The sequence below is a fragment of the Agelaius phoeniceus genome, chromosome 6 (genome assembly GCF_051311805.1).
Source record: "Agelaius phoeniceus isolate bAgePho1 chromosome 6, bAgePho1.hap1, whole genome shotgun sequence".
NCBI classification, from domain to species: Eukaryota; Metazoa; Chordata; class Aves; order Passeriformes; family Icteridae; genus Agelaius; species Agelaius phoeniceus.
This window is the reverse complement of record NC_135270.1, coordinates 34447906-34460793: the sequence shown is the minus strand read 5'-3', so window position 1 is coordinate 34460793 and position 12888 is coordinate 34447906. Positions and strand designations below refer to the sequence as shown.

The following is a 12888-nucleotide window of genomic DNA, read 5'->3' as shown; positions in this document are numbered from 1 at the left end:
GGAGAAGTAGAATTTTTTTTTTCCAATTAATGATTTCAAATAAGTTCTCTCCTCTCTTGGTGCAGTCACAAAAAACAGTATCACTAAAACTCTAAGAAATATTTTCAAACATTTCTTATATAAATGTTTCATCACTTTTTCTTAGTGGATGAAACTGCGTATTTTCAAGTTCACAAGATAAGCATTCAGGAAAATACACAAAGTATTGACAATTAGAAAGTTTTATACTATAAAACTTAATTGCTAAAGTCCTCCTGCTCCGCAAAAGTTAGTTAACGCAATAGCGTCTTTCCATTTTGAGAAACAGGGTACTTGATGTCAAGTTATTAAAACCATCTCAGAACTAATAGCACAGATTTAGTATTAAAAAGAAGCTCTAAGTCTCAGAGTAAATCTTCCTTTGAAAGCATTTATTGATCTTTCCTTCGCCACACTGTTCACCATTTCTGTAAAGCAATACGTTTGAGAATGGTGATGTAAGCAATGAATAAATCACAATGACAAAGGGGTAATAAATAATGACTGACAGAGTTTCAGAGAACACAAGACTGGTCTCCAAATGATAAGGGTAATCCTGAAGGTGGCCAAAAGGGTTACTGTAGCACAAAACCATGAAAATTACTGGAAATCTGCAGCAATCTAAAGAGGAGTTAGGGCATGTGAAAGAAAAAAAAACACTGGACAAACCATAGCACAATGAAACATGACTATATGAACAAGAAAGTTTTAAAAATTAATCCCAGTAATTATAAACCAACAGTATCTAGCTCTGTAAAATCACACACATTACAATTTAAACTCAAGTTCTACAAAACATTATATATCTATATAGATTAATCCTGATACATTGGCCAGGGAGCACAGAAGTTGAAAAAAGCTAAGACAACAAAGCCAGTTAGTTTAATGTACCTCATGGATGATATATTCTGTAATAAACTGTGCCTTCATGAAATACAATGGCATCACTGTTCTAGATACCAAAAGTACACTACAAAGTAAAAAAAAGGGGGTTGCAGATAATACAGAATACAGCAAAGCAAAATGCCTAAGGAATGTAGAACAAACAGGTCTGTAAGATAATATTTCAAAGGAAAAGTGTTAATTTGTTTTCAGTTTCTAACTCTTCAGTATCTACTGTCACTTCACTGTAATTTTATCTATATTTCAGGAGGATATTATCTATATTTCTGGTGGTTATAAAAACAGGCCACCAAGTAACCAAGTAAAGCCTAAATTCTACTGTTTTTCTTTAAAAATATTATGTCATCAAAGATTCTCTCTCACGTGATCAAGTTCAAGAGAAAGAATATCTTAAAAGTAAAATAAAAAAGTCTTAAAAAGAATGCCCTAAAAAAAAAGGAAGTCTTAAAACTTAAATATAATCATAAAGGCATAATAATATGCCCTAGGGTCATAAAAAAAGTCTCATAAATGTCGCCAGCAAGAAAAGTCAATATTTCTTTTGCTATGTCAAATAATGTTCCAATTTAGATTGCAGTATTTTTTTTCCTCATGTAACTAGTGTTATTGTGTAGGCAACTGTTAACCAAGCAAATTGCAATAGATATTTATTATACATATATATATTATGTATGAAATATATACCCAACATATAGTCTTCATATTTTTTTGGTATTTCAAAATTAAAGATATACCAAAAATGAAAATCAACACAATCATCAGAAATATTCTCAATTACTCTGCATCACCTTAGATTTTATGAAAGGACATTTGAAATTTATTTGATGATCTTAAGCAAGTTATTTGAAAACAACTACTTTCACCTATAGATTTTTCTTAAACATGTACTCTATCAAAGATTTCAGACATAGATCACATAATCCAACTAAAAGAAAAGAAGCATGGTACTTTAGGGAGAGATAATGATTATAGAATGGGGTAAACTCATCAACATTTTAAGCAAAAACATAAGAGTATGTGGACCAAAGACAACATTTCCTATAAGCTTCTACACTAACTGCTTTGTCACTTTGTTGCCCGGTTTTGGTAAATTATGTCAGCTCTCAGTAGACAGAAAAGCTGAAATGCATTGCTTCCAGTATTGTAATCGATATTTATCACTATTTTAATTATGCTGAATCTTAATTGGCAATTTTCATTGCAATAAAACACACCTTATTCATTTTTCCAGATCTACAACATCTCATCTATCTCAACGGTTACAGTTTAAAACTAAAACCTTCTATCACTGCTAACCAGATCACACTTATAACAATTCACCTGTATTTGTTTTCTTAATTAAAACATTATTTTAAGAAGAATTCATTTTCTATGCAAAATTCCCACTGACAGACACATTGTAAGACACATTTATTTAAAAAGAGTGAACTGTGATAAGTTCCATTGAAAATATAAAAATAATCTCAAAGTACCTATTTAAAGTAGAAATTTATATTGCCTTTTTTTTCCCTAATACTCATTTCTACTCTTCCTTCATGAAGTAAACTTCAAAAAATAAACTTTGAAAATTAAAATAAACTTTAAAAATGATAAAAATCCATGGTTTGGCTATACTGTTTTTAAAAAAAAAAACCTTACTTGTTTTACCATAAGAATCCTCCAGTGAATAAAGAAGCTCATTAACAAAAAAGATCTCTACCCTGCCCCAATATTTATCACTAACAATAGTTATGCAATTGGTGCAAGAATTAAGCTTGACTCAAAGTTTCTGTTAAATATAGAGTGAAAGAAAGTAATTTTAATCAAATTAGCTTTATTGTAAAACTACTTGACCACATTACTTTTCTGCCAGTAGAATAATAGTCACTTTACTCAGATAACATGGGTAACCTTTCTACTTCTGAAATTTCATTCTATTACTGGATATAATATAGTAAATACGGAATATTTTCTGGATTAGTCAGTGCACATTATGCCAGAATACTTGCTTTCTCCAGTGACATTTCAGTATTAAAAAAAATCTCGTGGCAGGAAGTAGACATATGACTACAGGCTAGTGATTATCCATACAATAGAAAAAAATCAAAGCTTCTACACACTACACTTCTGAAGAATCTCACCTCCTAATCTGATATTAAATTAGTCCTACCATATCTCAAATATTCCAAGTGGTTTGTGATGTTATTATTTACTCCACCAAAATTCTCACCACTTGTTACACAGAAAAAAGGGTCTTCAAAAGTAGAAGGCTCATGCACTTGTTCATCTACTGTTCCAAATGAACTAAGGCATGTGGTCAGTCATGTGCTTTACACAAATCATTAGAGATACAGGAATGTTTTGAATAGCCACCTATAGTTACATCATTAACCATAATTTACTGCAATGACTTATGAATTTCATTTCATGGAAGTCCATTAAGAGTGTGTTCTACATGTACATTAACACTCCCCACCATAAAGTAAGCCATTTAACTTTTCACAGAGTGACTTTTATGATGCTGTTACAGAAGCAACTAATTGTAGTTAAAGCATTTATTTTTTAAAAGGTCATTCTTTTTTACTGCAGTTTATAATATTTAAATGGCAGCTCATGGCTGTGAATGTGCACGTATGAAAATGCAGGAATCATGTGTGTTCAATACTCAAGCTATCCAACAAGTTCTGCAGAAAACACAGACTAAAAAGTTATTTGCATATTAAGCTACAATGAGTTAAAAGAGAAATCTAAATTGTAAATGAGTTTTGGAGACAAATCAATGCTAATGAACAACAATTACTTCAGTCACACTGTGAATTAAAACAACATCATTAATAAAGCTTAGGTGCTCTGCTGGCAAGCATGTCTTTAGTCCCTGGCAGATCATGTAAGATCTAAATTAGGAGAAATAGCAAGCACAAAAGGAAGTACATTTAAAATTATTTTGTTTTGAAGCTCCACTTCAAACAAAAGCTTCAGGAAAGCCTACAAAACTCAGAAAATCCCATCCAGTCATTTTAACAACTGCCTTGAATGAATGCCTCATAAAATATCAGATTTGCACTGGATAATGACAGAAGATCTTATATCCCTAGAAGATGAGTCAGAACAGCCTCTTTTGTTCCCCTTCTTTCATATAAAACAGTCAGTGAAAAATCAGAATCTTTCCTTAAGAAAAAAGGGGCTTTTCTTTGAGCTAAAAATAAGTCTAAACATCCTGTTCTTTACCTAAATGCTCAAAACCAGCTGCAAGTAGTAACTATGTAGGGAGAAACTACAGAGGGCACTGTTGTATCAGTTTTTAAGAGTTACAATGGTAATAGGGCCCAAGTATAGAAGATTGTCAGGAAAATAAATAACTGACTAAAGAAAGAATCCTAACAAGAGTTAGGAGAGCATGCAAATGCACTAAACCTAAAACAATAATAAGGCAAAAACATTGAAGCTGTATTTCTGAAGGAAAATGGACTGAAAGAAAGTTCATGTAACAGACTGTCAGGCTGATAGGAATACTGCAGTGCACACATTTGGCATTTTCCTTTGTAGTGCTTTCTATGGAAAAGGTAACTAATCATAGTGCCGCCTTATCCTTTGCAAACAGGAACCTATTACTGGAATCCCGCTCATAATCAATATGAAAATGAGTGATGAGTGTTATGCAATTCTTCCACAGGCAGAATTTATCGACAGAAAGAATATCTTCACATTATACAGTCCTTTCATAGTGTAAAAGACCAGTTCTATTTTATTCCTTTTCATGACACTTACAAATCAATCATTTATATTTTGAAAGCAGTAACATTGGTGCAATATAAACCAAATTAAATCCCACCCTTTCCAGAAGAAGTACCTTTAAATATACCGATCAAAACCAGCAAGTGTCCAGCTGAAAAGAATGTAACCCTGAAATTGCTGTGTGCTTGACATTCATATGAAAGGGGAAAGTATGTTAAATAAGTCAGCATAAATACCTTGGTAAATCTATGCAAAAATTATTTTTATACAATAAATGGGCTTCAGAGATACAAATATTTATGAAAACTAATTTGATAAATGTTTTACTGTTAGTTTACATGAAAGTCTGCCTGTCTTTGATCTTATTTTATTAGAAATAACCCCAATTAAATTTTTTAATGTAATAAATTTTGAAATGTATTTCAGCACTGCCTAATGAGAATTGCAAATAATATAAAACAGCCAGCTACAGAACAGTACAGAACAATTAACATTTTTTACATTTTTCATTTTTATATTTTAAAAACATTATTAAAATGTGAATTATGAAACAGAAGTACTGAAATAAGATATGGATAGTATCAGTCATTTAATGAGACTTTAGAGAAAAAAGGTGTTACTTTTTCCCCCACATTGTGGTGGCAAAACCCACAAGCAGCATGTTTTGTAGTACTACAGCAAAAAAAATGGGACTTTTATGAACACTGACTCAAACTCACATTTAAAGAGTACTACATGGAAGTTAATTTAAAATTAAGTTAGGCAATGATTTTGTAATAAACCAAAGAATAAATGTTAACAGAAAAGATGCTCAAGCAAATGAAACATACCAGAAAATTGTCTAAAGCTATGTGAATGAGTGAACAAAACAAACAAAATCAAAACCACAGACGGTGCCTGTGGATACTCACTCCCATCCACATCCATAAGAACTGTGATGGTAACTGTGAAAGAATTGTCTCTAAGCATGCAAAGACAGATGTACTACATGAAAGGAAACTGCCACAGAAAATGAAAACCTAATTTTTTTTAGAAATTGCAAAACCAGACAACATAAATATATTGACAAAGCAAGACCTCAGTTCCCTCACAGACACTGAGACCTAGAATTTCTAAGTCATTTCATCTCATTGTTTCAAGCAACTTATTAAGAGAAGATAAAACAAAAACTAATTTCATGTCAGAAATGGGTTTCATCGAGGTTTTGCCACTTCTGCCTTCCAGACAAGCCCTGCATGTGCAATGTTAAGTGGAAAAGTTTGCTAAATTTCAAATTCATATATGTTGTCTTTAGCCTAATTCGGTTCCTAAACCAGAATTCTTTTAAAATTGCCTAATATTCTACCAGTCTAGTAATCTCTTTTCATCAGCATTGTTTCTGGCAAAGTTTTGCTAAAATAAAGTTTCCTCTTATTTTATTGTTTCCAGCTGTTGATAAAAATTTCACTAGTATTACTTTTATACATCTTTTTTAAGTGTATGTGATGGCAGGCATACAGGCAGTTTGCACACATAGAAAAACCTAACAGTTTGTTAGATACAGAGTACTAACAAAAGAAATGCATAAATGTCTATTAACCTCTATATACAATCTATGACATCAGATGAAATTCTCAAGGCATAAAACATGTTCCTTTTATGTAAAATTTAACTGCATTTGAAGGCAGAAATTTGCAGTCCATTCCTAGAGACATGCAGCTGGATACAAATGGGGCTGCTTCAGAGACTGTTGCGTCTGTGCACATCACTTAAATACAATTCAAACGATGAAAAAAGTTTTGATAATGTTTACAAAATTGACTTAAACATCTTAATGCATTTTTCCATTTAACTACAATAACAAATGCCAAAATGTTACTAGATAACTCTCTAAATATTCAAGATATTTAACAAGATATTTAAGGTTTCTTTCTCCCTGTGCAATAGAACACATTAAAACCAATTTTACTATCGTAATTTATTCAAAGCTTGATTATGAGCAATAGCTTCGAGAAGAAATACAGCATTGTTGATTCATATACAAGCATTTCACTTAACTGCATTGGATAATAGATGTGCTCCTAAAGGAGTATAAAAGCAAAGTGATTAGAAGTCATTACTGTTAATTAGCATTCACTTTACATTTATAGGGATGAACCTTTTCTGTGTTGAACAAATGGAAAGCTTTTATCTGAAAGTCTGTGAAACCTGGTCAAGGTAGGCACTGAAATAAATGTCAGTGACCAGTAAGCTGAATTCAAAACAACAATAACAAAGAAAGCAAAACAAAATCTAAGGATGTATCATCATCCAATTAGTGAGATTCAGTTTTTAAACAGGAAAAGGTCTGAAGGGAATGAGCAAAACTGGAAACTCATACTTCACATTCTGCAATCTCACTGATAAAAGGAGGAAATGTGTGTTTATCAAACTTGCTGTGAGTGCACGGTTCATTTGGTGTCCTGTAAACAATGCCTGGCTGCCCATTCTCAAATGCATGTGAGAATCTTGCAACCCAGAACATCATATTCAGCAGGCAAGGTCACACTAGAGATGCCCTGGAAATGGGAAATTAGGAAAACCTGGCAATCAGAGGTTTCAAGCTGACCAGAACAAGCCCTCAGGGCTGCTTACCGTCTTTCACCACCAGCCTGACTGTCTCCGCTTATTCAGTATTAACACAACAAGACAGGGAGTGAGTGGAAACAACTCCACGCACCTAACAGGGAGAAATACAGTGACTTTTTTGTTTACATAAAGCTCAACATTTCTCACAGTAAGAAACTATCTCAAAGCTATTGCTGAAGATCCCCCTCTAAAAAAAGAAAAAAATTAAAATCCTGACCCTGCCTGAACTGGTCAGAATTTCAGGCATCCTATTGATCAAAAAAATTTCTTTTGTTCTCATCATTTTAAAATTCATACAAAACCCTCCCAACAACTAAATATACCCTGTGTTTTGAATGAAACAAGAATGAATCATTATTTTTACACTACTTAAATCACTCCCAACTATGCAATTACTTCTTACCCTCTTCCCTTCATTCACACTTTTATTCACTGCTAATGACAACAGTCATTCCCGAGGTGGAGGAAGCTATGAAACTCCAATCCAGAATTAATTAAAAGAAAAAATAACATGATTAAAAAAAAAATTTGTAACCATTTAACACGATGAGGGTAAAGGGACAATCCAAATCCTTGCAGATAAAAATTTATTTATTATAAAAGGTGAAGGAACCAAGTCTATGAAAAAACACAGCAAATATTTTCTCTCTCAAAAAAAATCTTATTTTATCAAGAAGCACAGTTATTTATTTCTTGTCAGTGTAGGCAACCATTTCATACAATTTCTAAAAGTTCCCATTTAACTTGCATGTTTAAAGACAAAAAGAACTGTGCTAAGGAGATGTGGTCTCCAAATGTTCATTAAATCTACACAAGCACTAAAGGACTCAATCAATAACTTCCATTGTTACAGTTTCCTCCAACTGGGCATTGAAGATTTTTAACAATTTTTTTTCAATACTTATGGTATAATTTCACTTGCCGTAAAAAAATCCTGTATTTGAACTGTTGAATTAGATATAATCTATCAAAATATTAAGGGCACAGTTACTGGCAATAATCATAATGTAGGCAACAAAAACTATGGAGAAGTGATTATTTTGGAAATTCAGCATAAAGAAAAGTAGCTCTCTGTATAATCTGTATTTCTCCAAAATATTGAGACATACAACTCCAAGGTATTAATCCATGTATCTACAGACCATTCAAATCATAACAGGGAAAATTTTTTCAATGAAAACATGGGAGATTACTAGAACAGAAGTCTTCTGCACACCTCTGAACTCTGTGAATCCCTTAAATGAGAAGGGAAAGCTACCTACTTTGTCTGAACTCATAAACTACAAAAATAATTTGATGAAGAGCACACTGAGGACCTCAGATTACAGATTCTTCAAGTCAATCAGTATTACACAACTTATAGTTATTTGGCCTCTTTAAGACTCCTAAGAAATTCTGGAAACCTTATTTGTATGAGTTAAGAGTAACTACTAGTCTTTATCATGTACATACTACAACTGAAGCCACATATACCGAACATCTGAAAATCAAGTGATTATTCCTATATACTTTACAGTATCTTTTATATGTGTCTTGGAATAGAAGACAATGAAGCAATGCTGTGACAGAATACTACATTACATTTATTCATGTATTTTTCCTGGTAGGATCACCTAAATCTTTGTACAAAAGTCACAGAAAGTCAGCAATCACACTGAATCTGAGAACTCATTTCACCCATTGGCCACAGAAGCTGAATTCTGGAGAAGGGTAAAAGAAAGACCATTTCCTTAGCATGGAAGACTATTAGCAATATCAAGGAACTGAAAGTTTTGGGTTCCATGATTGAATTAATCCCTATTTGAAGGCCACAAAATAATGTTATATTTTCATTCATCCATTCATCAAACCTTGAAGAACTGTTTCCTGAAGAAATCTCTGGGAGTTTCACTGAATACTGACAGGACCTAAGTTACTTCTATTCTATCTATATCACAGATGTTACTTAAGATATTTCATCTCATTTGTCTGAGATGAAATATCTTAAGTAACATCTAAAATGGCATTGCTATTGCAATTTTAACTCAGACAGGAACACTTTCTGTCTTCACTAAACATCAGATTTGGACCATTTAAAAAAATCACGAGCCTGTTCTTAAAAATTATTAAATACAGGAGTAATTATTAAATACAGGAGTCACATTGTATCATTAAGCTCTTTATTTCTGTAACTAAAAAATGTTATTCATTCTTTGTGACTGACTGTTGTAAGATCACTGTTCCAAAATGCAACTATATTTTAGAAAATAAATCTCCTTTCCTTCCATTCCACATCACTGATGAAATGAAACAGCGCCACAACCAAAGGCTGCTATTATTCAAATGTTTCATACGTCGTATATATCCAACATTAATATTTATTTTTCAGCTGATGATCAATGGATGATTTCATAATTATTATTGCTTCAGTCCTGAGAGCCAATATATAAATTTATTTCAAGTGAACTCCATATTTTTTGAAAGTTTGAGGGTTCTAAATCCACAAAGAGCACAACAAAAAGACTCTGACAGAAATAACATGTTGAAACTGAAAATCCACTAAAAATCCATTTGCATGATTTATAATATACACGGATAAATATAAAAAAATACAAAAATATTTTTAAAATACTAATTAAAATACTAATTAAAAAAAAGCAATTAAGCATGTCATCAAAAATTTGAAAAAGCAGAGCTAGAAGAAAGACATTTTTACCTAGTTCAAGAATTCTACAAATTACTTCAACAATGGAAACTTACCAAACAAAGGCAAAGACTTATGGAGTAGATAAGGCAAAGAATTTGTAAGAGGACAGAATTGTCTACTGAAAATAAAGTATCTTGCATTGGTCTGTTTAGTCTGGAAGCTGCTACAACCTTTGCCCTAAACAAAATTTAAGCCATAGTTCCATGAGATACAGAAAACAATCCAACACTCAACCCATCTAATATCACTTGTGTATGTGCTTGCATGAAACAACACTGTATTACTTGAACAAGACCATAATTACATTGAAAAGGGGACAAAACAGTTAAATATTGCCTAAATTGAAATGTTGTATGAAAGTTTCACAAAAATGCCCTCATGCTCCAGTCTTTCCTGCCACTAGAGGAAAAGAAATACAGTTACCACATTTCAAAGACAGTGTCATTATGAAACTCCTAAAAGATAATTCAGGTAACTAAAAAACTCTAGTGCTTACAGGCTTGGCTAGGAAAATCTCCAATACAGACAGTAACAAACATGGAGAAAGAAGGACATCAGTAATCCCTATTCAGTAACATTGAGAGGAGAATAAATTATTCTTTAGAGTTCAAGACTTACACGTCTCATGAAGTAAATATTCTACTATCAGGTGAAGACTGCATAGTAAGATATATTTAGACATCATACAAGTACTCAGATATGTTTCACAATATGTACTGAATACAAAATCTAAAACGTGGCATTAGGCAACTAAAAAATAGATATAAGTTTCCTTTATACCTATCAATCACTTGGGTTTGTGACAATAAAATTAATAGGTTTACAGTCAATGACAGTCAGTATCACTCACTGAGTCACATGAACCAGAACAGGACTGTTGTCCTGGGTTTCACAGAACCGTGAGAGAATATTTAATTCTTTAGAAATCTTGTTCTCATAGCACTGTTATTAAAAACATTGTATACTTCCAAATTCATACAGTTTTTTTGAAGTGTTTTAACTTTTTACTAAATAAGTACTTGCAACAGAAGTGTTCTTTGCCAATGGAAACGTAAGGTACACTCTGTGATTTTGATTTAGACACACCTTTCCTCTAGTCCTGGCCCCAAACCATTTACTGAAAAAAAGAGCTATGTTATTTGACCAGTGTTTTAAAATTACAGTCACTCAAAGATGGTTTTGACAAGGCTTCCACAGATTTCATCCCCTCCCTTCAAGAGAATGCAAACTGACTTCTCTGTTTAAAACTATTAACATCTGGGAAAAAAACTCCTAAAGCAAAATCCTCAGTGTGTAAGAATTAAATAGTAAAGCTACAAAACAGCAGTTATTAAAAAATGTGAAAAAATAAAACCAGAAAGATTTCAAAGTTATTGCTAACACAGAAAAAAAGTTAGTAGTCTTCTTAGAACTAAAATACCACAGTTGCAGTAGTTTATTTCTCCACATAATTTTGCAATTATTCATCAAAATATGCAAGACACTTACTGAAACTTTTGTATCAGAATTCCATAGCTAGGTTGTACTGTAAAGACATCATTATACAAAGTCTAACATAAAGGCAGTATATCGTTAATATTTATAACTTGAAGATATCATATAGTGGGCTTAATATTTCTATACAGGAAATAAATAGTTATTTAGTTCCAGACAACATGATAACATCTCTTTCAGCTATAGTTATAATTATCATGTACAAACTTCCAAAGCAGAAGTTGTCAAGATTTAACACTAGCATTAATTTATGTCAGGGATCCATTCCTCCAAAGACAGCAAGAAGTGTAGAGGAAGTATCATCTTAATTGCCACTAATTTGCCCATTTTTAATTAAATTGATCAGTAATTTATTACCTTACCCAGCAGCAGAAAGCTGTTAGCATGCAGCTTTAAGAGACAGTAGATATCAGTCCTTCTAATTTCTAATACTACCGTGGTTCAAAAATAATTTAAAACTGCTGTATCATATTTCTTTTGATTCCTGTATTGCAGGATATGCACATTCCATTTAAAACCTCTGTGAAGCACTCTAGAGCATAATCATAGAATCATTTAGGTTGCAAAATGCCCTTGAAATCATTGAGTCTAACCATTAACCTAACACTGCCAAGTCCACCACTAAACCATGTCTCTAGGCACCCAGTCCACACAACTTTTAAATCCCTCCAGAGACAGTGACTCAACCACTTCCCCAAGTAGCCTGGTTTAATGCTAGATACCCTTTTCAGTAAAGAAATGTTTCCTAATATCCAACCTAAGCCTGCCCAGGACAACTAGAGGCTGTACTGCCGACATGAACTATTTTCCTGCTCTGTAGTCTCAAACTCCAACACAGGTCTATGATATTGATTTTACATTAGAAGAAGATAATTTCCTTGCCAAAAATGTTTACAAGATGCAACATTTGACTCCAAGATGGGTCAGGAAGTACTCTGCATTCAAACCACATTCTTAGGTCTTATCTGTAATTTGATTTTTTTTAACTGAATACAGAATAAAGCCTGAAGTATTTAGGTTCATGAATCTCAATTATCATTTTAATGAAGGCAAGCGAGATAGAAAATGTTCAATACCTGACATGAAGACTACAAACACCTTTATCTGAAGTTTCATTAATAGTCTATACCAGTTTGATCAATAAAATCACATATTTACTTTCTTTAAAATAGCAGTTATGATTTTTTGAACAGTGTATTGGTTTTAGTACTGCACACTGCAGTAATCAACACAATTAGCTGGAATGGACATAGTATGTTCACTCAAACACTGTAGAAAACCTCTACAGTCAACATGAGGTTTTCTGCTTTTTTCAATGAGGTCTGATTTAGTATTGGTAGAAATAAAGTACTATATGAAAGATTTTGAAAAAACCAGAGAATAAATTTTAAGTGGTTTAGAAAGTGGTTCATTGTCTCTCTTTAATTCATTTTATAGCTAAAAAGGATTGATATATGTTATTGCTA

General features: G+C 32.5%; 1 protein-coding gene across 4 annotated transcripts in view; it reads right to left on the bottom strand.

Annotated features, from left to right (window-relative positions):
* DPH6 (diphthamine biosynthesis 6) overlaps positions 1-12888 on the bottom strand; it is a 213539-nt gene that overhangs the window by 192953 nt on the left and 7698 nt on the right. The window lies entirely within an intron of this gene.